We start from the raw sequence: 27,699 nt of genomic DNA, 5'->3' as shown, positions 1-27,699 counted from the left end.
AAATCTCATGAGCATTTTCAACAGAAGCCTGTTAACGCCAAAACTTTTTATGAACAAAATGCTGCTTGTTGCCTGGAAGATGGGTGTTGTTTGACAAGTCCCTGGGTGGTGATGAGCCAAACAGAACTGTTTTAGATCATAGACCCTACGCGGGCTGGGAACCCTCCCACAGCCGGCGAGACATTATCTGCCCTTTTTCCCCCCGCGTTGTAACCGGAAGTGAACTTACAAGTGTGCTCATTGGTCGGTTGTGATTGGGGTATATGCTCCCGTATTAACTTTATTGAACCAACGGTTGGGCGTATAGCTCCTCCGATGAATTATCATGTGTCTGTTCAGGCTCCCCTTTAGTCCAAATCTTGACTACACTCAGAACAGACAAATGTTTTTTGCCCTGTATGAATTATCATGTGAGCATTCAGATTGCCCTTTCGTGCAAATCTTTTACCACACTCAGAACAGACAAATGTTTTTGCCCTGTATGAATTACCATGGTGCATTCAAGTCGCCACTTTCGTCCAAATCTTTGACCACACTGAAGAACAGACAAATGCTTTTTGTCCTGTATGAATTATCATGTGTTCATTCAGGTTGCCCTTTCGTCCAATCTTTTACCACACTCAGAACAGACAAATGCTTTTTGTCCTGTATGAATCATCATGTGTTCATTCAGGCTGGTCATTCGTCCAAATCTTTGACCACACTCAGAACAGACAAATGCTTTTTGTTCCTGTATGAATATCATGTGTGTTTTCAGGTTGCTCTTCCGTCCCAAATCTTCTTCCACACTCAGAACAGACAAATGCTTTTTGTCCTGTCTGAATTCTAATGTGTTTGTTCAGAGTGCCCTTCTGTTTCTGTCTTTTACTCTGATCAGAACAGCTAAATTGTTTTCTTTTTGCTTGACTCTCCTTTTCTTGCTCTGAATTGTTAACATGACCAGATGCTTTTACATATTGAGAGCCTTTAAACTGTTGTCATCAGTGTTGCTTGAACTAACACTATAGATATTTTTTTGACAGTTAAAACTTGATGATGTTTTCTGGTCTGTTTCCAGTCATCACTGTCATCTGTCTCAGTTCCTGAACTGTCTGAAACTCCTGCCACTGGTATCTGGTTGTAAATGATTGTTTGGACCTGAGTTGCTGGATGGTTGTGGTCCTTCATCATCCTCTCCATCAGTTTCTGCTGTCATTGTTCTGTGTACGGATGAGCTCCTGGCTACAGGCTCAGCCTCTGTGCTCTCATCACTTTGGCTTTGATGAAGCTGTGATGACTCTAGTTTTTTCATCATTTTCGCTCTTCACAGGGATGGCAGTGAAACCAAACCTGGTGAGATCTGCCTCCTCCAGCTGCTGAAGCTGCTCTCCCTGCTGACTTATCCACAGCTTCTCTTCTTTAATGTCCACCTGGTCAACACTCAGATTCCATTCTTGGTGTTCAGGGAGAGTTTTTTCTTTAATCACCAACAACGGCTGCATGTCTGCAAAGAAACAAATTAGTAATAACTGTTAGAACAGCAGTCATTAAAATAAAGTATTAGAGTGGTGAGTTTGACCTGATGACAGTAAGTTGTTGCACTGATGGAACCGATAAAGTGGAAATGTACATCAGGATTTGTTTTACATTTCACAAATTTTACATCTCTTCCACAATTGTAAAGGGACCTTGACACTTGCATGAGTATGATTCCCGCACTGGCACGCAATTCTGGTGCGTCAGTGAATAAACTTGTAAACTGTGCACAGCGGAAACCCAGTGTGCAAAGAAATCTTTGAAATGTTCAAAACTTCTGGCATGCATTTATTTTGTGAACATTACCTCACTGATTCGAATTCACTGTCACTGCCAATGTGCATCTGAACAATTATGAGATGTTACAACTATAATAAATGTAATTTTACAGATATATTATCAAACTCATAAGAAGGATATGAAAATGCAACTGTATTGCCAATCCATTACAATATGTATATTATAAATAATACCCTTTCACACCATTCCAATGCATTCTCCACCGCAAAGCGCACGAGACAAACTGCAGGTACAATAATTTTTCTGTGATTTTGAGAGTGTGATGAGAGATGGGTTAGGGTTCCAATAGTTCTGATAGCAAATGAGTCATGAGCTATGAAATGATTTTTTATATAAGTGGTTGTCAAACAGACAAAGCACGGCATCCAGCGGGACAAGTGAGATGCACTGGCATGGCTAATTGCCGCAGCAGTGCAGGGATCAAATTTGTTGCAAGTGTCAAGATGCGTTAATGGTTTTTTATCTGGATTGCCACAAAATAGTATAGGATAGAACAGAATACTGCTGCTCAATTTTTTGATGAAAACCAGGTTTGATCAGAGACATTCTGGCTTCCCTTTACTGGCTCCATGCACCTCGAAGAGCAGATTTCAAGGTTTTGTTGCCAACATAAAGCTCTAAATGGTCAAGAACTCAACTATCTTGCTGAACTTATGTGCATCCTCATTCCCTGTGCTCCTTGGATGCAGATTTGCTCTGTGTCCCAAGGGTATATAAAAAAAAAAAAAAAAAAAAAAGTCAGCAGAGTTGAGAGCCTTTTCTTGCTGTAATGCCCTGGTTCTTTGATGAAACTGTCCCGAAGAAAGGGCTCAGAAGTATATGCTTTAAATACAGAAAAGACACTTTATTGAAACCATGTGAAGTCAAACAGATCTGGGTTCTTAATGAACGTCGCTCACGCAAGAATTTGTTAAAGAAGAACAGCGAACACAAATATAGTGACTTTTTATAGAATGCAGGAGTCTTCTTCCCATTACAAAGGGTGGGCCTATTCTCACAACTGGTCCTATTGTGGTACACGGGCATGAGAATGGGCAAAGAAAAAAGGACCTTTGAAAATGGCCAGCAGTCCGGAGGCTGCCGTAGGCCCACAGCGGTCTACAGGGGCAATGTACTGGTGTAGGCCCCGGGACAAAGCCTCTGGACACTCTAGGTTTTGAGCATGTTAGAGACATTTTCGGGGCCACTGCAGAAAAGAATCTCATGAATTCTCCATATATATAGTTTTTGTATGTTGGGGGTAACAGGAATCTGTCTATGTAGACCTTCTTTCAGTGATAACTGCCTAATGCTATAGCATATGTACAGTGGGGCCATGAACTATTTAATAAGTCCCTGATTGTGCAAGTTCTCCTACTTAGAAAGAGGAGAGAGGTCTGTAATTTTCAACATAGGTACACTTCAACTGTGAGACAAAATGGGGGGGGGGGGGGGGGGAATCTAGGAATCAATTGTTTTTTTTTTAAAAGAATTTGTAAATATAGTGGAAAATAAGCATTTGGTCAATAACAAAATTAATCTCAGTAATATGTAACATAATCTTTGTTGGTAATGACAGAGGTCAAACATTTCCTGTAAGTCTTCACCAGGTTTGCACACACTGTAGCTCGGTATTTTGGTCCATTCCTCCATGCAGATCTCCTCTAGAGCAGTGATGTTTTGGGGCTGTCGCTGGGGCAACACGAACTTTCAACTCCTTTTAATTTTTTTTTAACTGATCAATTTTGGCCTTTTAGTTTTTTTTTAGTTTTTTTTTAACAGTGGAAGAAATCTTTTTATGCTGGTAAAATTTAACCTTTTATTAATGTTGTACTTCATCCTTTGCGACATTTCTTTTGGCATTGTTGGCAGGATACCAGCTCTATTGTTTAAAAAAATGGGAAAAGTTCAGCAGAGTGGTGTTAACTCTTCTAATGTTGCACACTGTATGCCATGGTTCACGGGGGCTGCTTGGGTACCTAGATTCACTGGTGAAGAAACAAAATTTAAAGAATGAAGGGATGAGGTGGAATCCATGCTGAGGGCACAGGGACTGACTCAGCAACAACAGCTGATTTATTCTTGGTGTCTTAGAGGGAGAGGCCAATATGAAATCCAACTTACAGAGACAAAAAAAAAAAAAATGGATTGAAGGTGCTGGATGTGCTAGGAAAGACTGTCAAACCTACTTCTAAAGCTCAGCTGCAGGCTAGTTTTCACTTGTAGACAGCAAGCTAGTGAAAACATGAATGCCTTCATACTCAGATGAGAGCGTCTTTCTGCAGATGGCAAGAACAAGAAGAAGGAAGAACAGAAGAAAGTGATGATCTGCTGCTTGTCCAACTGGTGGGTCAGTCTCCAACCAGGACCAGTAAAGTAAGAACTAAATAGACAGATGAGGCGGGACACACATGACCTTTAATGATGTGTGTAAAGAAGTTCAGGCCCTCGAACAGGAGCTTCAAGAGGGAGAAGAGGCCACTCTGTCTCAAAGAGTTGCAGTTCCAGCCCCAAGGAATGTAGCACAGATACAAGTAGAGTTACAGCAGGAATTGTTGGGGGGAAATGAGAGATAACGGAGCAGATGAAGGCCCTCTCTATCAACCTAATGGGGAGAAGTGAAAGCACAGTTATCTAAAGAAACTCCTATACTCCTTACCACTTTCCCTTCCAGCAGTCGCCCAGCTACATCACGGGCCCCTGAAAGGAGACGAAGAGCACACCCAGCAACACCTACCTATCAGTGGGATGCACAAGGCAGGCTGGTCTGCCTGCGTTGTTGCACAGCTGGACATGTTCAATACCATTGCCCCCAGGGTCCATTTAAATCTAAGAATTTTATTCTCCCCTGCAGCTGAAGGCCAAGCAGTGGAAGTGGTCTGCTTTGAGAAGGAGCCCAGGTCACAACAGAGGTCTGCCCTTGTGGGTGAGTGTCATGAAATTCAGTAAGGTAGAGTAGTGTTCAGAATAACAGTAGTGCTGTGACTAAAAAGATTAATCCAGGTTTTGAGTATACGAGGTCTGTTAGAAAAGTATCAGACCTTTTTATTTTTTGCAAAAACCTAATGGATTTGAATCACGTGTGCTTGCATGAGCATACCTTGAACCTCCGTGCGCATGCGTGAATTTTTTCATGCCTGTCGATTGCGTCATTTGCTGGCAAGCAGCCATTGTGTGAGGATGTGTGTAGTGCTCTCGGCAGATTTTCATTGCAAGGAAAATGACGGAACGACTGGAGCAGCGCCACATCAAATTTTGCCAGAAAGTGGGCGACAGCCAGGTGGAAACCATTCAGATGATTCAGATGGCTTTCGGTGACTTTTCAGTCGTGTGACTATCCGAGAAATTGTGGAAGAGGTGGGCATGTCACCGCATGTCCTGTGAGACTTCAACACGAAGGTGCTTTTGCTCCGCCATTAGCAGCTTCGGCATAAATTTCACCGCCACTCTTTTCATGGCCATATCTTCTGTCACAATGGAATGTGCCGAAAAAGTGCTGATGTCCACCTCTTCCACAATTTCTCGGATAGTCACATGACGGTCCCGCATCACCACAGCGTTAACTTTAGAAATGATCTAGTCATTCAGCATGTTGATGGCCGACCGGAGCATGGCTCGCTCTCCACCGTTGTGCGGACGTCTTTAAACCGGTTGTACCGCTCCTTAATCTGTGTGATGCCCATAGCATCGTCACCGAAAGCCGTCTGAATCTTCCGAATGGTTTCCACCTGGCTGTCGCCGTTTCTGGCAAAATTTGATGCAGTCGCGCTGCTCCAGTCGTTTCGTCATTTTCCTTGCAATGAAAATCTGCCGAGAGCACTACACACGTCCTCACACAAAGGCTGCTTGCTAGCAAATGACGCAATCAACAGGCGTGAAAAAAGTCACGCATGCCCACGAAGGTTCAAGGTTTGCTCATGCGAGCACATGTGATTCAAATCCATCAGGTTTTTGCAAAAAAAAAAAATAAAGTCATACTTTTCTATCAGACCTCGTATTTCTTATTGTCACATGGGAAACAAGGTACCAACAGAGTCTCACAAATCCAACAAGACGAAGCATTCATGATATGCACACTCTTAAGGCTATGAAATTGGGCTATTAGTAAAAAAAAAAAGTAGAAAAGGGGGTGTTCACATAATAGTAGCATCTGCTGTTGACGCTACAAACTCAAAACTATTATGCTCAAACTGCTTTTTAGCAATCCTGTGAATCACTAAACTAGTATTTAGTTGTATAACCACTGTTTTCATGATTTCTTCACATCTGTGAGGCATTAATTTTGTTGGTTTGGAACCAACATTTTGCTTGGTTACTAGTGTGCTTGGGGTGATTGTCTTGTTGAAACACCCATTTCAAGGGCATGTCCTCTTCAGCATAAGGCAACATGACCTCTTCAAATATTTTGACATATCCAAACTGATCCATGATACCTGGTATGCGATATATAGGCCCAACACCATAGTAGGAGAAACATGCCCATATCATGACGCTTGCACCACCATGCTTCACTGTCTTCACTGTGAACTGTGGCTTATATTCAGAGTTTTGGGGTCGTCTCACAAGCTATCTGCGGCCCTTGGACCCAAAAGAACAATTTTACTCTCATCAGTCCACAAAATATTCCTCCATTTCTTTAGGCCAGTTGATGTGTTCTTTGGCAAATTGTAACCTCTTCTGCACGTGTCTTTTATTTAACAGAGGGACTTTCCGGGGGATTCTTGCGAATAAATTAGCTTCACACAGGTGTCTTCTAACTGTCACAGCACTTACAGGTAACTCCAGACTGTCTTTGATCATCCTGGAGCTGATCAATGGGTGAGCCTTTTCCATTCTGGTTATTCTTCTATCCATTTTGATGGTTGTTTTCCATTTTCTTCCACACATCTGTTTTTCTCTCTCTCCATTTTAAAGCACTGGAGATCACTGTAGATGAACAGCCTATAATTTTTTGCACCTGCGTGTAAGTTTTCCCCTCTCCAATCAACTTTTTAATTAAACTACGCTGTTCCTCTGAACAATGTCTTGAACGTCCCATTTTCCTCAGGCTTTCAAAGAGAAAAGCATGTTCAACAGGTACTGGCTTCATCCTTACATAGGGGACACCTGATTCACACCTGTTTGTTCCACAAAATTGACGAACTCACTGACTGAATGCCACACTATTACTGTGAACACCCCTTTTCTACTTTTTACTAACAGCCCAATTTCATAGCCTTACTGATTCACAGGATTGCAAAAAAAAAAAAAAAAACAGTTTGAACATAATAGTTTTGAGTTTGTAGCATCAACAGCAGATGCTACTATTATTGTGAACGCCCCCTTTTCTACTTTTTTTTTTTTTTTTTTTTTAACTAATAGCCCAATTTCATAGCCTTAAGAGTGTGCATATCATGAATGTTTGGTCTTGTTGGATTTGTGAGAATCTACTGAATCTACTGGTACCTTGGTTCCCATGTAACAATAAGAAATATACTCAAAACCTGGATTAATCTTTTTAGTCACATAGCAGTACTATTATTCTGAACACTATTGTATTGTGTACCAATACAGTAGTACCAATATCTTATATACTTGTATCGATAAATGGCTGTGAAATACCTTTTGTGCTTGACAATGGATCCCAGCTTACATTCCTGAGTGAAAGCCTGTATAGAAGGTATCTTCAAGGAACCTGCTTGGAAAGTGCTGATGAAATCTCATGGCTGGACCTGCGTGCTGCCAATAGTCTTGAAATTCCCTATATTGATTATGCCCTGGTGGATTGTATGGTAGGAAGCGTACAGGTTTTTGGTAAAGGTATTGTTGTTAATAATGACTGCCTTGGCCCAAACAAGGGAATTTTGGGAATGAACATCATGAAACCTGTCTGGCATGCTCTTGCACAGGGTAACCACCTAGGGCTTACTGCTTTTAAAACAACAATGCTTCCAGCTGTAGGACATGTGTGGTCCCATGCCTTTGTAGAGTGCCAGCCAATGCCACAATGTCACTCCTCCTCCCTAACAAGGAATAGCCAAACTGCCACAACAACAGCCAGTTATCATACCACCTCAATCAGAAATGATTTTATGGCTACAGGTATCTCAAATTGCCCCAAAGAAATAATGTAATGTTATGGTTGAACCCTTCCCTGAAAGTGAGTGACACACAGAGTGGTGTGTGAGCAGCACCCTGGCTGACCTGAAGGAAAGAAGAGTACCTTGTAGCGTCTGTAACCCCAATCATTACCCAGTGGAGGTTGCGCAGCGCTGACCGTTGGCCTAGGTAACAGAGGTTGCTGCCACAGACATACAAAGACAGCGAGAGGTGGTTCTGAGCAGAGTGGCACCTGACGCAGTAGAAGTGTCAGTAAGACAGATAGGGGTGGAGGAGGGTATAACCAAGGGGGAATCTCATTCTGTCTTGTGTTTACAGGGGAATGGCCTTAATGGTGACTAGCAGGGGGTGATGATGGGTCTGTTAAAGAGATGGACAAAGGTGTTTTCTAGCCATGACGAAGCTTTTGTCCAGTCTAGTGTTGTCAAGCACCAGATACCAACAGGTTCAGCTCCCCCAAGCTGAAAGAGATATCGCCCTGCTCCCCCAAATTTGTATGCTGAACGACAAGCCTTACTGCAGAACATGTTGGGCACTGGTGTGGTGAGAGAGAGCTCGAGCCCGTGGGTGGCCCCCATTGTGCTGGTGAAGAAGAAGGACGGGACTTGGAGGTTCCATGTGGACTACACAAAGTTGAACACTCTTACGCACAAAGATGCTTATCCATTACCCCGCACTGAGGAGTCACTAACCAACCTGAGGGCAGCCAAATGGTACTCCACCCTGGACCTGGCCAGTTGATATTGGCAGTTAGAAATGGATCCTGCTGATCGGGAGTAGACTGCTTTTACAAGTTTGAAAGAATGCCATTCGGCTTGTGCAATGCTCCAGCAACCTTTCAGAGGCTAATGCAGCATTGCCTGGGAAACCTGGTAAATTTACTGATTTATTTGGATGGTGTGGTTTTTTCTCCTGATTTTGATAGCCACATCTGCCATCTGGAGGAAGTGTTTGAGAGGCTCTACCAACATAGATTGGAAGATTGAAACTTCAATCCAAAAAATGTCATCTGTTCCAGAGAAAGGTGATTTATCTGGGGCATGTTATTCGTGAGCAGGCGGTAGCTACTGATCCAGTAAAGACTGTTGCTGTGAGAGACTGGCCAGCAGCCCAGAACATCAAGCAGGTAAAATCATTTCTTGGTTTTGCTGGCTACCATATACATTTTACACCTGCAATTTCTAATATCACCATCCCCTTAAATGCCCTGACTCATGGTACTGCATCATCAACAAAGAAGACAGCTCCTATAGACTGGTCCCGGAGCGCCAGCAAGCTTTTGACAGGTTAAAAGAGGCTTTGATGAATGCACCCCTCCTTGCTTATGCTGACTTCTCTCTCCCTTTCAGGCTCTACATTGATGCCAGCTTTGAAGGTTTAAGGGCAGTGCTGGCACAGGTGCAGGACAGGAAAGAGAGGGTCACTGCTTACGCCAGCTGCAGTCTCCACCCCACAGAAAGAAATGACCAGAACTACAGCTCTTAAATTGGAGCCGTTGGCTCTTAAGTGGGCTGTTACAAAGGCGTTTGAAAATATCTTATTGAATAGGAATTCACTGTCTTTACTGATAATCCATTGGTACATCTGGAGACTGCAAGGTTGGGGGCAGTGGAACAACACTGGGCTGCTCAACTGGCTAACTTCAGATACACCATCAAAAATCGACCGGGTACTTTAAACAGAAATGCAGATGCTCTGTCTAGATTGCCAGACCATACTGAGCCAGCCAACCTAGTGTCAAGCTAGTGACGCCGACCTCATCCAGATCCGGCAGTGGAAGGGTCAACAAGCCGCCCCCCCCCCCCCCCCCCCCCGGGATGCGGGTCTTCATCTCTGTATTTGAAGCAGCTGATAAGAGAATGGGACAAAAATTGTACTGTGTGATGGTGTACTGAAACATTCACATATGTCAAGAGGCTCTGACCAGCGACTGCTCCAAGTGATTATTCCAAAGCCGGAAACAAAAGGGATTTGGAAAGACTATCATGAGGGAATGGGACACCCCAATAGTGAACAGACCCTGGCAGCTCGGAGGCAATGTTGCTATTGGCCGAGGATGATGCAGGACATGAAGGGGTGGACTGAAACTTGCCCCCAGTGCGTGTGTGCAAAGGCTGGTCCTGAAGTGAGAGCACCATTATTATCTATTTCCACCTCATATCCTTTTGAAGTTGTTGGGGTGGATTACCTCTCTTTGGGCCGCCCTGGGGCTCAATACCCGTACATCCTCATAATGACTGATGTTTTTTCAAAGTATTCCCTTGCAGTCCCTACCAAAGACCAATCTACCAATACTATGGCCAGAGCCCTGTACTCCAATCTTATTCAGATCTTCGGCTCACCAGTACAGATTTTGTCGGACGGGGTGCCACATTTGAATCACTACTGGTGAGTGACCTTTGCCAGCTCTATGGTTGCCAGAAGAGCTGAAAGACTGGGTACCACCCGCAGGGAAATGGGGCCTGTGAGCGATTTAACCAAACCCTGTTGAGGTTCCTGAACTGTGTCTGAGAAAGACCAAGCCCACTGTCCAGAGGCCTGCAGGCTTACAATAATACCACTCACAGTACAACAGCGATGACTCCACATTTCTTGGTTTTTGGGAGACACGCTCGCCTCCCAGTAGATTGGGCCACTGGCCTGAGTCCTCCACCCGAGCCTCAAACATTACAAGGGTGTGTAAGAAGACACCAGCAGGCCCTAAGTCAAGCCTACGAAACAGCAAATGAACATTCTCTGAAACAACAAGATAGAGACCAAGGATGCCATAACAGACAGCCGAGAAGGTTAGTACTGGCGCCAGGTGAGCGTGTGCTGGTTCGTAATTTCCGGAGGAGAGCTAACGGGAAATTGGCTCCTAGATGGACCCCTGAGCTGTTTGTTGTGGTCAAATAACTGCAGGAAGACCACCTAGTCTATGTTATTTGCCTAGAAGGGAAAGAAGAGCTGACACGAAATATACATCATAATAACCTCAGAACCTGGCCATTAAATTTGTTACAGGACCACTAGTAACAAGAAAATGAACCGAAGCCTCAACAGGTCGACCAGCCCACAAATCTGCCCCCCTCCTACTTGGTGGCTTCCTGGCCTGATCATCAGTGCCACCCATCCATCAATGGTATCTGCACTGGATCCAGCTTTGGCTGAACCACCTGATCCTCCTAGAGCACCAGCAGCATTCAGTAGTGAGCCCCGGCACTCGCAACGAGCCAATTTTGGCATTGCACCTAGTAAATATGGTTATGAGTGAGTGGTCGGGACGACCACTATTAAAGAAGGAGGGAAAATATCACGGAACCAGTTTTTTTGTGTTTTTTTTTTATTGTTAGATTGTGGACAGCACAGTGGCTTAGTGGTTAGCACTGTTGCCTCACAATGATAAGGTCATGGGTTCAATTCCCAATTTCCTCCAGGTGCTCCGGTTTCCTCCCACATCCAAAGACATGTAGGTTAGGTGGACTGGAAACTTTCAAATTGTCCCTAGGTGTGCGACATGGTGTGAATGTGTTTGTCTGTTTGTGGCTGTGTGACAGACTGGCGTCCTGTCCTGGGTGTAACCCGTCTCGTGCTCTATAACTGCTGGGATAGGCTCCAGTCCCCCACGACCCTTGATTGGACTAAGCGGTTGACGATGAGTGTGTGTATTTGCTGTGGTTTTATTTGAGCAATTTTATGTTATTTTAAATAGCGTGGGGTTTTATTTCCAGCTTATTGATTTTAGTATGGACTTTATAATCAGGTACCGTAAATAACTCAGCTGGGACTGCTGGACTGCACGAGGACACTATGCTGATTGGGGGAGACACACAGGTGTGCCAGATAACATTGGATTGCGCTTTTAGTTTAGTAAAATCTTATTTTTATTCTTTTAAAATTTTCTGATCATCTGGCCTTTTAGTTTTTTGTTTTAAACAATGGAAGAAACCTTTTTATGTTGGTAAAAACTGAACCTTTTATTTGTATTGTGACTTCATCTTTCACAACATGTTCTCCTGCTCACACATCCCTTTCTGTGTGCCTATGTGTGCGCGTGTGACAAATAAATTCTAGGAGCAAAGATAATTATCGTCTGCTCACAACCAGAGCTGCTCTTACCCATGTACAACAGGGTACTGATGTTGAACTTCTACTGCCAAGATTTGGATGAAAACAGATCAAACCCTTATGTTCAAGAATACACTCTTGTGTATTCTTGAACATAAGGGTTTGAAACATAAGGGTTTGAAACATAAGGGAGTCGAAACATTGATGGTGGTGACGTCACTTTCCTTCAGTAAGAAATTAAGAGATTTTACAAAATATGGAGAAGTTTTACATGCATCTTATCAAAATCCTTCTTGTCCTGTTGTGTAAGTATTGACAGAATCACTGGAGGAATACTCGATGAGGAAAATATTTGATGGCTACAACATGTTATAAAGTATCAGTAACACAAACAAAGCTGAGTGAACAAAGCTGTTCTGTAGAAGAGATTTAGAGGATTAAAAACAGCATCCAGCCCTTTAGGCCAGAGATTTTTTATTATTTGGTTTACAGACATTTCCAATCAAAATTTTGTGTCAGGATTCGGAATAAAAATAAATTTAAGTTTCTCCTGTGTTTGTACACAGGTATTTCGCAAATTCAAACTTACTCAAAATAGGAGGTCAAAAGCTGCAAAAGAGACCTTCATCTGGTCCAGAGAATACAGCATAACATCACCTGCTTCTAAATAAAAGGATCTTTAAACAGCAACTATTTTGTTAATTTTTAAAAAGCTGTTTCATTTTATGTTTAACAATAAATGAATGGATCATTAAAAATGTCCATGAAATCAAAGTCAAAAGGCATTTGCACAGGTAGAAGCTCTCCCCTTATTGTGCATAATTTTAAAACATTCACATTTTAGAAATTATTCTGTCCTGATCACAACATTAAAGGCAATCACAAATTTTGATGAAATTACAAGTAGGGCTGTCACGATTAGCAATTTCTGGAGACGATTAATTGTCAGCAAATAATTGCGATTGACGATAATATTGTCTATTTTTTTTTCCCTTCTTTATATTCTACTATCGTAGTATAATTACACAACTATGCAAGAATGTTTGGCTTCTCTGAGAGGAGAAACTGGGAAGAAAGCAACATTTTTATTTTTATCTTCATTTTACATATAGTCCCAACTTTTTCTGATTTGTGGTTGTTTCTATTGCATTTCTGAAAAGTGTGTAAAGAAAAGTGTGAACATTTTATTGTGTTTTAAAACTTTGTGGAGCAAACGCAAACACCAAACTCTTATAAAGAAGGAAAAATACCTGGTCATGTGCAGGAAAACTGATATAAACTTAACAGAACAATGCAGGCTGATTTGACTCCCCATATTTTTTTTTTTTTGGCATAAATAAATCAGAATACAATAAGAGGCAACTCACTTTGAAATAATTAAAACATATAGCTGCAGCTTAATAACTGAAAAATAAATCGAATAAATAAATTAGCAGCTTGTATTTTTATTCTGACTCCAGTTCATTTTAGTGTGATGAAGTCATCCTTTTTTTTCCTCATCAGTCACGTTTTGTGCTTGAACACTACATTAAGCTCAAGATTGAACAAATACATACCTTTGGAAAATAAACAGCTGTTAAAGTTCAGCTTTTTGTGATCGGTGCCTCTGAACATCACTGCACAGCTTTTCTGTAATTTTTGCTCAGTTAATTTATATATTCAATTTTTTTAAAGGATATTTGACCATTTATTTCATCTCATGATCTCATAATTCAGTATACGACGCACACATGGTGTGAACAGGACGGTGCCGTCAGAACCACACCAGTAGAGAAAGTACAGAGCGTAAAGGCAGCTCCACAGTTTGGTTTTTGTTTTTTTATATATATTGTTCACTCGGGTAAATCTTCTCTCTCTGCTCCGCGCTCGCTGTCTCACGTGATGGCTCACAGCAGAACGTAATGTCTCGTGCCTCTGTTCAGGAATCTCGTTCCCTCGCAGTCTGCAGCGAGTTGACTCCCCGGCGCGCGCACACGCACACCCCTTCGGTAAACTGCGATTTTAAAAGGCTTTGAACAAGACGGCTGCTGTTCTAATCGGCCTTCTCTACTCAAAAGACTTAAATAAAATAAACGACTCGTCGACTACTAAGTTAGTTGTTAACGATATCAACGTCGATGTAGTCGTTGACTAGTCGAGCCAGCCCCTACAAAACCGAAATGCATCCACAGCGGTGCGTGGCTTTGGAACCAGAACCTCCTCAAGCTCCATGTTATTATCCAAGCCTCGCTAACCATCCGACCAAGACGAGGGGAAACAGAGTGAGTGAGCAGCGGCGGCTGCTGCTGCACGATGACGTCAGATTCCGAGTCGTTTATGCAACTTTGTGATAAAATAAATAATTCCCGGTAAATAGCGAATATGAAAACTAATCGCGATTGGCAAATATTGTAATAACTGTGACTGTCCTAATTACAAGTTAAAATAAAAAAAAATTCATCATGAGGTTTATGTCACAGAAATCCTACTTTACAATCACACTGCAGTCATTGTTAAATTATCTCCTGTTGCATTATAATAAACATTTGTACGTGTAACGTAGGGCACCACGAGGTGTCACCCTCCCCCTGAGTATTTCCTATAAAAAAAGAAAGTAGTAGATTTGCCATGGAGATGCCAGTTTCCGGTGGGGTTGCCAGAGTGTTTGCTGGGCCCACATGTGGAAAAGGTTTGACTGGACCAATTTGGTAAATATGATTTTAACTTTCTTGTGTTTTTATGGTGTGTTCTAAACTTTCTTTAACGTAATCAGAAATTTTGAGGTAAAAAAAAAAAAAAAAAACATTTACAAGGATTTTTCTTCAGAAAATGCTCTATAAATGAGCAGTCCTGTGACACGTTTCTGTTTTGTACAGATCAGTGGTTTCTGCCAATAGTTCTTCCGTGTTTTGGCTCGACACGCCGTTCCTATTGGACAGCGTGAAGCTACGTCACAGCTCAGAGCGGCAAAAGTTGGATTGGGTTGAACTTTGACCGTGTCAGCCTGCCGACAAGCAGCAATGCGCACTCCTATCTGAAGCGTCACTTAGCTCAGCTTTTGACGTGATGCTTCTGACGCCTCTAAAAACCAACGCGTCTCATTGAAAATAATGCTTTGTGTCCAGTGTGAAAGGCCCTAAAGTGCGAAATGGCAAACAGAATTTATTTTTCATTTATCACTGGCCATGACGGAATATTTAGTGTCGGAGGGGGAAAAAAAAAAAAAAAAAAAAAACTAAAATCGGAATTTAAATTTATTTTAAAATGCCAAAATCATGTTGGGGGTCCGTAACCATAACATAAGATAGTCTGGCCCTTACCTCTTTGTTCTCTTCTTTTAAATGACTCATTCCTTCCATCACCAGGTGTTCGCTGTAGTTTCAACATGTCCCTCAGCTGCTGGACTCAGACATGTTTGTAGAAAGACTTTAAAACACACAAAAGAAAGAGAGTCAACAACCAAGTAGAGGAAAGACTAAAGACAGGTCAATTTAATCATCTGATGCCCAATCACAAGTTAGACAACACTGAAATGTCCCTGTGTTGGGACAGACATCATAAAGCAGAAGACACCAACCCTGATCCCAGAGATGTAAATGTTTTCCTTATGTACCGATTGTCATGAGGACAGAGATCATATTAATGTCCATAACATGTTTGTTTAAATCAATCTAAGACGGTGTTAAAATAAAATGAAGTTTTCTGAACTGACACAGTCCAATGATCAGGAAGGGAAAATAAGAATGAGGCAAGGTCCACATTTTGTGGCAAATTAATGGGACAAATTGATTCACAACTTTAAGCTGTGCTTGTCAAGAGAAACTGATGTCCTGCGCTTAGTGGTCCATGCAACGTTATGCATAAGCTAACTTGGTCAAGAATCATTCAATGCATGAAAGTGAAGCACGACAGGTTGCACAACTCGGTGGGGTTAGGTCACCCTGACCCACAACTGTCGCTTTATGCTGAGGCACAAAATTCGACAAGACAGCACATCTCGACAGAACACCCGCACGTGATGTCATTGCCTTATATTCTGTGATTTATTTTTGGCCAAGGTGGAAACAAGTGCATTTGTTGCTTTTTTGTGTTACCCTGTATTTTAGTGTATGGGTTGCCACGGAGTCACGTCACTTCCGGCAAAGTGGCCAATCCGAAGGCAAGAATTCTTACGTCCACGACTGGCGCCTGATGAAAACCACCTCGGGCTGCATTGTCTATTGAAATCAACTGGTTTTGTTTTGTCTCTAACTCGCTTCTAACAGCCAGCTGACAGTGACACTGCCTGAAACGATGTGTTTATACATCAAGCTGACCTGAAATGAACCATTGTACATTAAATTGATTTATTGACGAGTCTGACCCCTTTGAAAAGTGACCACATTACATGTATTTGTATTGAGCTCGGCGATGTTTTCATCGGCCAGAAATGACCACCAGAGGGCGCTCGTGTGAAAAGTCCACAGCAACCGATTCTTGTTTTTACATTTTATATAAATCGAACTGAACCCCGTCTCACTATCGCACGGCCTTCTGGCCTGGAGATCGGGGCAGAAGCTCCCCGTGGCCTTGGAGGGCAAAGCTCAGGGCTGAAAGCTTCGTCTTTAGTCGGCGGAGCTAAACTAATGCTAACAAGCCCGCTAGCCGACCAGACACAAAGCTCGTCTGGAGTGTCCGTGATAACGCCACTGAACTCAGAAGCTGCTCTGACTTATGGACACGGCTCTCCTGTCGACAACATCGCAAAACTTATTTTAAAGTGTTGTGCACTAAGAAAAGAACAAGTGAGGAGCGAAAACCTAGCACAAGCTAAGCGCAAACGAGAAGCTAACCACTCTCCGCAGCAAATTAATGAGATAAACTCTGTAGCTGTTGCACGTAGACTAACAAACGTAATGCAGATAACTAAGAAACAACAGACGACTCCAACCTCGTACCCAGTAGAAAAGCGGAGAAATCAAGATAGGTGTCGTGCGAAGGAAGTTACCCCGACACGGAAGCGAGCACTCATTGCAGCGCAATGATTTTCTTCTTCTTCTGTGACTTTTATTGGCAGCTTGCAATCTCAGTGCACTACCCCCATCTACTGGACTGAGGTGTGATCACTTTGGGAGGTCAATGGACGACCTAAACCAGGGGTGGCCAAGTTCGGTCCTCAAGAGCCACATTCCTGACACTCTTAGTTGTCTCCCTGCTGCAACACACCTGAATCCAATGAAAGACGAAATGAAGGCTCATTAAAAGTCTGCTAACAAGTCTTTCATTGGATTCAGGTGTGTTGGAGCAGGGAGACAACTAAGAGTGTCAGGAATGTGGCTCTTGAGGACCGAACTTGGCCACCCCTGCTCTAGGTTGATTTTAGGTGAGCAGAAGAACCAAGGTGGAATTGTGCTTAAGTTGACAGTTTTGTTGCAAGGAATTGTACTGATTCCCATATCATCTGCCTCTTTATTGCTGTTCCAGCCAAAACTTTAACTCACACTGCGCCCATATTCCTAGCAATCCTCTACCACCTGCTTTGTAGGATGTGTAGCCTCATGCCCTTGTAAATTTACCCAGTAAGCTAGTGAGAGTTTCAACCTTCGAAGACTTAAAGGCATCTCTCCTGCCTCTACTGACAATGTTCTGAAGGCTCCACAACACAGCCGGAGAGCTTTGGCCTGCACCCTGTTCAATCCAGCTAACATGGTTTTTGCTGCTCACTTATAAACTATACATCCATAATCAAGTAAATTTGTTTTAACGAAGAACCTGTTGCCCCCCAGCTGTACCCTGACAGACACCTCAAGAGATTGATTGCTTTGTTGCACTTGTCTGACATTTTTTGGACATGAGTTTTAAAAGTGAGCTTGCTATCCAATCACACACCAAGATATCTTAGTTCCTTAACCTGTTTAAGAGACTGTCCATACAGCTTGAGGTCTATTGCGGAGTTCACCCTTTTCTTAGTAAAACAAATAAATTGAGTTTTCTCCACAGATAGGTGGAATCCCCAGTCAAAAGACCATTTTTCAACCTGGTTTATTGCCATCTGCATCCTTTTCTGCAGGTTATCAATATTATGGCCCTTAACCCACAATGCCCCATCACCAGCATATAACGCTCTGTTAATCCTCTAATTCCCTCCTCCAAAACATCATTAATCATAATATTGAACAAACTTGGACTGCATACACTTCCCTGTGGGGTGCCATTCTCTATTGCATAAGTGTTTTGATGTTCTCCAACACCACCCTGACCTCTATGGTTCTACCCATTAAAAAATCTTTAATCCAGTTAAACATCTTGCCACCTATGTCCATTTTATTCAACTTCATTAAAAGTCCTTCTTTCCATACCATGTCATAAGCTTTGTCTATATAAAAAAAAAGGTTGCCAAAACAGATTCTTTGTTGACTTGTGCTTTATGTGCCTCGTTCTCTAGGCATACTACTACAGGATCCATAGCAGTTCGTCCTTTACCGAACCCACTCTGGTAAGGCGCGAGCAACCTTCTGCTTTCCAGCTCGTACACTAACCTCTTTGTAACCATCCTCTCCATCAGTTTACATAGGTTAGACGTCAAGGTTATGGGTCTGTAGCTTTTGACATTTGTCTTATCTTGGCCTGGTTTCCCTACAGGAACTATGACAGAATGTTTCCACCCAGAGGGAAGCTTTCCTTGCTCCCAAATTTTGTTATAGAAAATCATTATCACATTTTTGCCACATCAGATCATTCTTAAAGCATTTTATAGCAAATACGTACCATCTTTCCCTGGGGAAGTATTTTTAACACCTATTAGCGCCCTCTTTAATTCAAGCAATGTAAAATCTGCATCTAGTGAGCTCTCACCCACAACAGTCAAGCCCAGAAATTCCTTATTTTCTTCAATGGCCTTAACTCTATCGGCTAACTCCTCATTGGAGAGGTTTTGGAAGCTTATGTATAGAGGTGGGCGATACCGGGAATTTTGGTATTGATCCAATCAAATCAATTCAATCAATTTTATTTATATAGCGCCAAATCACAACAAACAGTTGCCCCAAGGCGTTTATATTGTAAGGCAAAAGCCAGACAATAATTACAGAAAAACCCCAACGGTCAAACGACCCCCTATGAGCAAGCACTTGGCGACAGTGGGAAAGGAAATCCAATACCAAGTAAATACAGGCCCAGTATCACCGATAGATACTTTTTCATATTTAAGCTTCATAGATCCAAACAATCCAAAAGAACTAGGACAGAACTTCACCAAACATTGTATGTGACAACAAAATACTTTATCACAATCAACATTTTTGTTTAAAAAAAATATCACTTAACACAACTTAAAACAAAATCTCCTGAGGTGGAGGGCTGACAAACCACAATACAAGGGTGCGCTGCACCATGTTGTGTGACACAGAGCAGCGCTGCTCTTGCAGAGAGTAGACTTTGATGAATCTGCGTGCACAGCAGTCAGTGCATGTGGGAGAGAAAAAAGCTTGAGTATCGATCTTTTTACACGAGGATCGTTCAATATCAATACCAGCGTTGGTATCGATATTAGGATCGATCCGCCCACCTCTACTTATGTATCTTAAAAGATCTCGCAAGCAACTCAGCTCTTTCCCTACTGGTTACTGCCTTGTACCATTATCTAGTAGAATTGGAAATGAAAATTCCTTCTTATATCACATCTTCCTGACCATTCCCCATATGTCTTTAACTTCTGTCCAGTTGTTCATAAATAACATCAGTTATGATTCCTGTCAGCCATCTGTATGTTGTTAGGAAGCAGATGGGTCTGTACTTGTTGGGAAGCTGTGTTTCCTTGGTCTTTAGTAGTAGGCTTGTGTTCCCAGCCATTAGCCAGTCTGGTGTGTCCTCTTCTCCGTTCAGTATTTTTGTGAAAGCCACGGCATAGTGGTGATGCAATGCTGTCATTCTTTAAAACTAAAATTTTGGGATTTTATCGATGCCAGGAATTGAATCTTGTGGGGCTAATTTACTTTGTATGTACCATGCCACTCCATAATTTACACAGTTTAAATCTGTCAATGTGGTTCCTTCTGGGACCAGTTTAGCCAGTCCCAGCTTAACTTTCTGTAGGATAGTAGGATTTTTTTTTTTTTCCCCTTTAATTTAGTCGATTTTGGCTGCTCTTTCGTGTCCATTTGTTTGTTTCCTCAGTCTTATTTGCCAATTCCTCTTCTAATTCTCACTGTTCTGCATCTGGGTGCATCTGTATATTGTTTTGTGGATGAGCTGGTCAATGGCTCGGTTTTTTGGCGGGGGGGGGGGGGGGGGGGGGGGGGGGGCAGTGAATGATTCATTTTTTCGGGGAGCAGTGAATGGGTTGTGTCAGAGGGCAGATGCTGTCTTTGACCATTTGTCCAACCGTGTATTACATTACTTGTATTTCCTCATCCGAGAAGTGTTTTTGTGCGATAAAGTTGTGTCTTTGGGTGGCGAGTCGCCCTCTTGAGCTGCCTTTCTTACTTGGGCAGTGGTGGTTGAATGTTCTCTGCCATTCTCTACATCTTTCTCTCTGGCTGTTGATGTATTTTACTTTGACATATTCCATTGCCCACAATAGTACCCACTCTTCCTCCCTCTTCCAGTGACTCCTTTCAAACTCAAGTTGTTTGCTTTCCTCCATCGACTGATGAGCCTTTATCATGTTTTTTTGGGCTTCTTTTATTCTTTGTATTTCCTTTTCTGTCAGATATTTTGTGATTTGAGAGGCAACCGATTGTAGTTTTGCAGTTGTGGTGTCTTCTTTCTTTTCTGCTGGTAAATCTGCTTCTTTTATCCGCTCCTCAAATACTGCCTTTGTCCAAATACCCCACTTCTCATGCCTTGAGTAAGTGAAGCAATGAGAGATCTTTTTTCTCTTCAATGGTCCAGTTTACTGTGGCGTAGTTTCATTTGTTTCTTTTGGCCCACTGATGCTGTTGTTGCTGGAGTCCAGGATCAGAACTGTGCTGATCTGGTGGATTATCCAGCTGAGTGCTTCCACAGGAGAGTTGTCCTTTATGGTTTGTCCTGTGTGGCTTCAGAGTGCCCTTCTGTTTCTGTCTTTTTCGCCGATTAAAACAGATAAATTGTTTTCTGCTTCCTTTCCTCCCCTTTTGTTGCTCTGAGTTGTTCATGTGACCAGATGCTTTTCCATATTTAGAGCCTTTAAATTGTTTCTCATCAGTGTTGCCTGAATGAACAATATTGGCATTTTTTGACAGTTAAAATGTGACTGAGGTTCTCTGGTATGTTTCCAGTCATCACTGTCACTTCCTGAACTGTCTGAACTCCTGCCACTGGTGTCTGGTTGTAAATGACTGTTTGGACCTGAGATGCTGGCTGGTTGTGGTCCTCCATCAGCTTCTGCTGTCAGTGTTCTGTGTACAGATGAGCTGCTGGCTACAGGCTCAGCCTCTGTGCTCTTATCACTTCTGCTTTGATGAAGCTGTGATGACTCTGGTTTTTCATCATCATTTTCACTCTTCACAGGGACGGCAGTGAAACCAAACTTGGTGAGATCTGCATCCTCCAGCTGCTGAAGCTATTCTCGCTACTGACTTATCCACAGCTTCTCTTCTTCTTTAATGTCCTCCTGGTCAACACTCAGATTCCATTCCTAGTGTTCAGGGATAATTTCTTCTTTAATCACCAACAACTGCTGCATGTCTGCTCTGGATCAGCGAACTTCAGGCTTGAAAACAGCATCCAGCACGTTGACTAGTTTCTTCTTTAAATCCACTCATTTCTTCTTGCTGCTCTGCAATGTGTTTGTTTCTACCTAGCAGCAGTTAGCCGCTGTTTCAACAAAGTTTTCAGCTGTTCCACCTTTCGCTCTAACTTCACCTTTTCTTCTTCTTCCGGTTTACTGTTAACTTTTGTGCTTCTGGAGCTCTTCAAAAAACATATTCGAGGATCACAGAATGAAATTTGATCTGTTCAGAGAAGAGTTACCAGCATCTCCAGCTAACTAGCTTTAGCTACTGAAGCTAACAGGAAACAGTTCTTTTTGATGGATTTTAATGGCCTTTGGCAACATAACATAGATGCATTACCGCCGCCTACTGAATCGGTGTGTGTGTGCATGTGTATGCTTTCCCGTAATCCATTACACATTGCACCATTTTGCTCTCTTACAATATCATACAGTGGTATGTAAAAGTTTGGGCACCCCTGATGATTTCCATGCTTTTCCTTGCAAAAATCTATTTAAGCATAAAAATTCAAAAAGAAAAAATAATATAGCACCTTCAACTGCACCACAGACTAAAACAGTTAAATGTGGTCTATTAAACATTAGGTCTCTCTCTTCTAAGTCCCTGTTGGTAAATGATATAATAATTGATCAACATATTGATTTATTCTGCCTAACAGAAACCTGGTTACAGCAGGATGAATATGTTAGTTTAAATGAGTCAACACCCCCGAATCACACTAACTGTCAGAATGCTCGTAGCACGGGCCGGGGTGGAGGATTAGCAGCAATCTTCCATTCCAGCTTATTAATTAATCCAAAACCCAGACAGAGCTTTAATTCATTTGAAAGCTTGTCTCTTAGTCTTGTCCATCCAAATTGGAAGTCCCAAAAACCAGTTTTATTTGTTATTATCTATCGTCCACCTGGTCGTTACTGTGAGTTTCTCTGTGAATTTTCAGACCTTTTGTCTGACTTAGTGCTTAGCTCAGATAAGATAATTATAGTGGGCGATTTTAACATCCACACAGATGCTGAGAATGACAGCCTCAACACTGCATTTAATCTATTATTAGACTCTATTGGCTTTGCTCAAAAAGTAAATGAGTCCACCCACCACTTTAATCATATCTTAGATCTTGTTCTGACTTATGGTATGGAAATAGAAGACTTAACAGTATTCCCTGATAACTCCCTTCTGTCTGATCATTTCTTAATAACATTTACATTTACTCTGATGGACTACCCAGCAGTGGGGAATAAGTTTCATTACACTAGAAGTCTTTCAGAAAGCGCTGTAACTAGGTTTAAGGATATGATTCCTTCTTTATGTTCTCTAATGCCATATACCAACACAGTGCAGAGTAGCTACGGAAAAAACGGAAGCCCCAACAGTCAAAACGACCCCCTGTGAGCAAGCACTTGGCAACAGTGGGAAGGAAAAACTCCCTTTTAACAGGAAGAAACCTCCAGCAGAACCAGGCTCAGGGAGGGGCAGTCTTCTGCTGGGACTGGATGGGGCTGAGGGAGAGAACCAGGAAAAAGACATGCTGTGGAGGGGAGCAGAGATCAATCACTAATGATTAAATGCAGAGTGGTGCATACAGAGCAAAAAGAGAAAGAAACACTCAGTGCATCATGGGAACCCCCCAGCAGTCTAAGTCTATAGCAGCATAAATAAGGGATGGTTCAGGGTCACCTGATCCAGCCCTAACTATAAGCTTTAGCAAAAAGGAAAGTTTTAAGCCTAATCTTAAAAGCAGAGAGGGTGTCTGTCTCCCTGATCTGAATTGGGAGCTGGTTCCACAGGAGAGGAGCCTGAAAGCTGAAGGCTCTGCCTCCCATTCTACTCTTACAAACCCTAGGAACTACAAGTAAGCCTGCAGTCTGAGAGCGAAGCGCTCTATTGGGGTGATATGATACTATGAGGTCCCTAAGATAAGATGGGACCTGATTATTCAAAACCTTATAAGTAAGAAGAAGAATTTTAAATTCTATTCTAGAATTAACAGGAAGCCAATGAAGAGAGGCCAATATGGGTGAGATATGCTCTCTCCTTGTAGTCCCTGTCAGTACTCTAGCTGCAGCATTTTGAATTAACTGAAGGCTTTTCAGGGACCTTTTAGGACAACCTGATAATAATGAATTACAATAGTCCAGCCTAGAGGAAATAAATGCATGAATTAGTTTTTCAGCATCACTCTGACACAAGACCTTTCAAATTTTAGAGATATTGCACAACTGCAAAAAAGCAGTCCTACATATTTAATATACGCACTGAATGACATATCCTGATCAAAACTGACTCCAAGATTTCTCACAGTATTACTAGAGGTCAGGGTAATGCCATCCAGAGTAAGGATATGGTTAGACACCATGTTTCTAAGATTTGTGGGGCCAAGTACAATAACTTCAGTTTTATCTGAGTTTAAAAGCAGGAAATTAGAGGTCATCCATGTCTTTATGTCTGTAAGACAATCCTGCAGTTTAGCTAATTGGTGTGTGTCCTCTGGCTTCATGGATAGATAAAGCTGGGTATCATCTGCGTAACAATGAAAATTTAAGCAATGCCGTCTAATAATACTGCCTAAGGGAAACGTATAAAGTTTATTGGTCCTAGCACAGAACCTTGTGGAACTCCATAATTAAGCTTAGTCTGTGAAGAAGATTCCCCATTTACATGAACAAATTGTAATCTATTAGATAAATATGATTCAAACCACCGCAGCGCAGTGCCTTTAATACCTATGGCATGCTCTAATCTCTGTAATAAAATTTTATGGTCAACAGTATCAAAAGCAGCACTGAGGTCTAACAGAACAAGCACAGAGATGAGTCCACTGTCTGAGGCCATAAGAAGATCATTTGTAACGTTCACTAATGCCGTTTCTGTACTATGATGAATTCTAAAACCTGACTGAAACTCTTCAAATACACCATTCCTCTGCAGATGATCAGTTAGCTGTTTTACAACTACCCTTTCAAGAATTTTTGAGAGAAAAGAAAGGTTGGAGATTGGCCTATAATTAGCTACGATAGCTGGGTCAAGTGATGGCTTTTTAAGTAATGGTTTAATTACTGCCACCTTAAAAGCCTGTGGTACACAGCCAACTAATAAAGATAGATTGATCATATTTAAGATCGAAGCATTAATTAATGGTAGGGCTTCCTTGAGCAGCCTGGCAGGAATGGGGTCTAATAGACATGTTGATGGTTTGGAGGAAGTAACTAATGAAAGTAACTCAGACAGAACAATCGGAGAGAAAGAGTCTAACCAAATACCGGCATCACTGAAAGCAGCCAAAGATAACGATACGTCTTTGGGATGGTTATGAGTAATTTTTTCTCTAATAGTTAAACTTTTATTAGCAAAGAAAGTCATGAAGTCATTACTAGTTAAAGTTAAAGGACTACTCGGCTCAACAGAGCTCTGACTCTTTGTCAGCCTGGCTACAGTGCTGAAAAGAAACCTGGGGTTGTTCTTATTTTCTTCAATTAGTGATGAGTAGTAAGATGTCCTAGCTTTACGGAGGGCTTTTTTATAGAGCAACAGACTCTTTTTCCAGGCTAAGTGAAGATCTTCTAAATTAGTGAGATGCCATTTCCTCTCCAACTTACGGGTTATCTGCTTTAAACTGCGAGTTTGTGAGTTATACCACGGAGTCAGGCACTTCTGATTTAAAGCTCTCTTTTTCAGAGGAGCTACAGCATCCAAAGTTGTCTTCAATGAGGATGTAAAACTATTGACGAGATACTCTATCTCACTTACAGAGTTTAGGTAGCTACTCTGCACTGTGTTGGTATATGGCATTAGAGAACATAAAGAAGGAATCATATCCTTAAACCTAGTTACAGCGCTTTCTGAAAGACTTCTAGTGTAATGAAACTTATTCCCCACTGCTGGGTAGTCCATCAGAGTAAATGTAAATGTTATTAAGAAATGATCAGACAGAAGGGAGTTTTCAGGGAATACTGTTAAGTCTTCAATTTCCATACCATAAGTCAGAACAAGATCTAAGATATGATTAAAGTGGTGGGTGGACTCATTTACATTTTGAGCAAAGCCAATTGAGTCTAATAATAGATTAAATGCAGTGTTGAGGCTGTTATTCTCAGCATCTGTGTAGATGTTAAAATCGCCCACTATAATTATCTTATCTGAGCTAAGCACTAAGTCAGACAAAAGGTCTGAAAATTCACAGAGAAACTCACAGTAACGACCAGGTGGACGATAGATAATAACAAATAAAACTGGTTTTTGGGACTTCTAATTTGGATGGACAAGACTAAGAGTCAAGCTTTCAAATGAATTAAAGCTCTGTCTGGGTTTTGGATTAATTAATAAGCTGTTCTGGCAGTTAGTGTGACTCGGGGGTGTTGACTCATTTAAACTAACATATTCATCCTGCTGTAACTAGGTTTCTGTAAGGCAGAATAGTCTGATCAGACCTGATCGATCAAGGAGTTTGATGAGCACACCAACATGCAACGAGTGCGCTTTTATTTTAAAGTCACAGGTCTGATCAGACACACAGAGACCGAGGGAGAGAGAGACAGAGTGAGAGTGACAGAGAGCGCACGCACGAGAGACAGCGAGCAACCGACCTGCTGTTTCTGTTGTGTTTCTGGATTTCTGAGTTGAGGTTCGATTCCCTGTTCTGATCACACACAGGTGCTGTGGGCTATGTGATCATGTTCTCCAGCTGACGCACTCAGTTTCTGGTTATGTACAGAAGCGCGGTGTTGCACAGACTTGCTTCAAACTGTGTCCAGCGCTCTATGCAGAAGACAATTAAAACATGTTTAATTTCTTCCATCCTACACGCGTAGCCCTCTACATACTGCGCAGGGAGCAAAAACTCAATGTAGAGCTGCTAAAAGTGGGTGTAGAGCTGCTCAACTCGGCGTAGACGATACGCTGCAATGAGGAGCTCTACGAATACGCCAATGTGAAAGGTGTTTAAAAGCTGACCACGGTTTCACTTTCTCCCCACTCCCCGCTTTCTCCCCCCCGAATGGGAAGACCACCAAAATACTTCAGTGTTTATCCAGTTACTCCCGTGAGCACTAACGAATTTAGTTTATTTTACAGTTAAAAGGCTTCATGTTTGCTCAGCAAGAAAACAGCGAAGGAGCGACAGAGAGGGAGGGAGAGAGTTACCGACAGAGAGAGCGAGAGGACTTTTATATCAGTGCCTGTTCGCCACCTGTGGCTTTCTGTGCCCCGGAAGTGATACGGGTTTTTTTCCTGATTGGCTAAAATTGTGTCAATGGCGGCATTTATGAAATCGTCGAATTGTGCTGAAATGCTGACTTTCTAGGTGGATATTTCAGTAGTAAGAGCTCCTTATTTTCATTAATACACCTCGATCATTAATAGCACAGTCCCAGCTGTATTTTATCAGTGCGTATTCTTTTCCTTTAAATAACCATGTTATTCCTAGGTAATTTTTAAGATTTTGGTATTTCATTTGTGTGTCCTGTATGAATCATTATGTGTGCGTTCAGGTTGTCCTTTCGTCCAAATCTTTGACCACACTCAGAACAGACAAATGCTTTTTTCCTTGTATGAATTATCACGTGTCTGTCCAGGTGGCTCTTTTGTCCAAATCTTTGACCACATTCAGAACAGATAAATGCTTTTTTCCCTGTATGAATTATCACGTGTCTGTCCAGGTGGCCCTTTTGGCCAAATCTTTGACCACACTCAGAACAGACAAATGTTTTTTGCCTTGTATGAACTACCATGTGTGTGTTCAGGTGGCTCTTTCGTCCAAATCTCTGACCACACTCAGAACAGCCAAATGCTTTTTCCCTTGTGTGAACGACCATGTGTGTGTTCAGGTGGCTCTTTTGTCCAAATCTTTTACCACACTCAGAAAAGACAAATGCTTGTTGCCTTGTGTGAACTGTCATGTGTCTGTTCAGGTGGCTCTTTCGTCCAAATCTTTGACCACACTCAGAACAGACAAATGCTTTTTGCCTTGTGTGAACTACCATGTGTGTGTTCAGGTGGCTCTTTTGTCCAAATCTTTGGCCACACTCAGAACAGACAAATGCTTTTTGCTTTGTGTGAACTACCATGTGTCTGTTCAGGTGGCTCTTTC

The 27,699-nt window shown here is 42.0% G+C and overlaps 3 long non-coding RNA genes across 3 annotated transcripts; 2 read left to right on the top strand and 1 right to left on the bottom strand.

Moving 5' to 3' along the window:
• Nucleotides 1–436: 436 nt before the first annotated feature.
• On the top strand, nucleotides 437–27,189 carry LOC117505658. The gene is made up of 4 exons (XR_004559200.1): nucleotides 437–494; nucleotides 11,533–11,535; nucleotides 23,246–23,253; nucleotides 27,101–27,189. It is a non-coding gene; the product is annotated as an uncharacterized LOC117505658 (long non-coding RNA).
• On the top strand, nucleotides 543–962 carry LOC117505656. Its single transcript, XR_004559198.1, has 2 exons — nucleotides 543–580; nucleotides 845–962. It is a non-coding gene; the product is annotated as an uncharacterized LOC117505656 (long non-coding RNA).
• LOC117505657 lies at nucleotides 1,018–4,518 on the bottom strand. Its single transcript, XR_004559199.1, has 3 exons — nucleotides 4,507–4,518; nucleotides 2,706–2,709; nucleotides 1,018–1,278 (listed from the first exon to the last, which is right to left on the bottom strand). It is a non-coding gene; the product is annotated as an uncharacterized LOC117505657 (long non-coding RNA).
• Nucleotides 27,190–27,699: the final 510 nt, after the last annotated feature.

The sequence above is a fragment of the Thalassophryne amazonica genome, unplaced genomic scaffold, assembly GCF_902500255.1.
Source record: "Thalassophryne amazonica unplaced genomic scaffold, fThaAma1.1, whole genome shotgun sequence".
NCBI classification, from domain to species: Eukaryota; Metazoa; Chordata; class Actinopteri; order Batrachoidiformes; family Batrachoididae; genus Thalassophryne; species Thalassophryne amazonica.
Note: the sequence above shows the minus strand (reverse complement) of the source record. Positions and strands in the feature narration are given on the sequence as shown.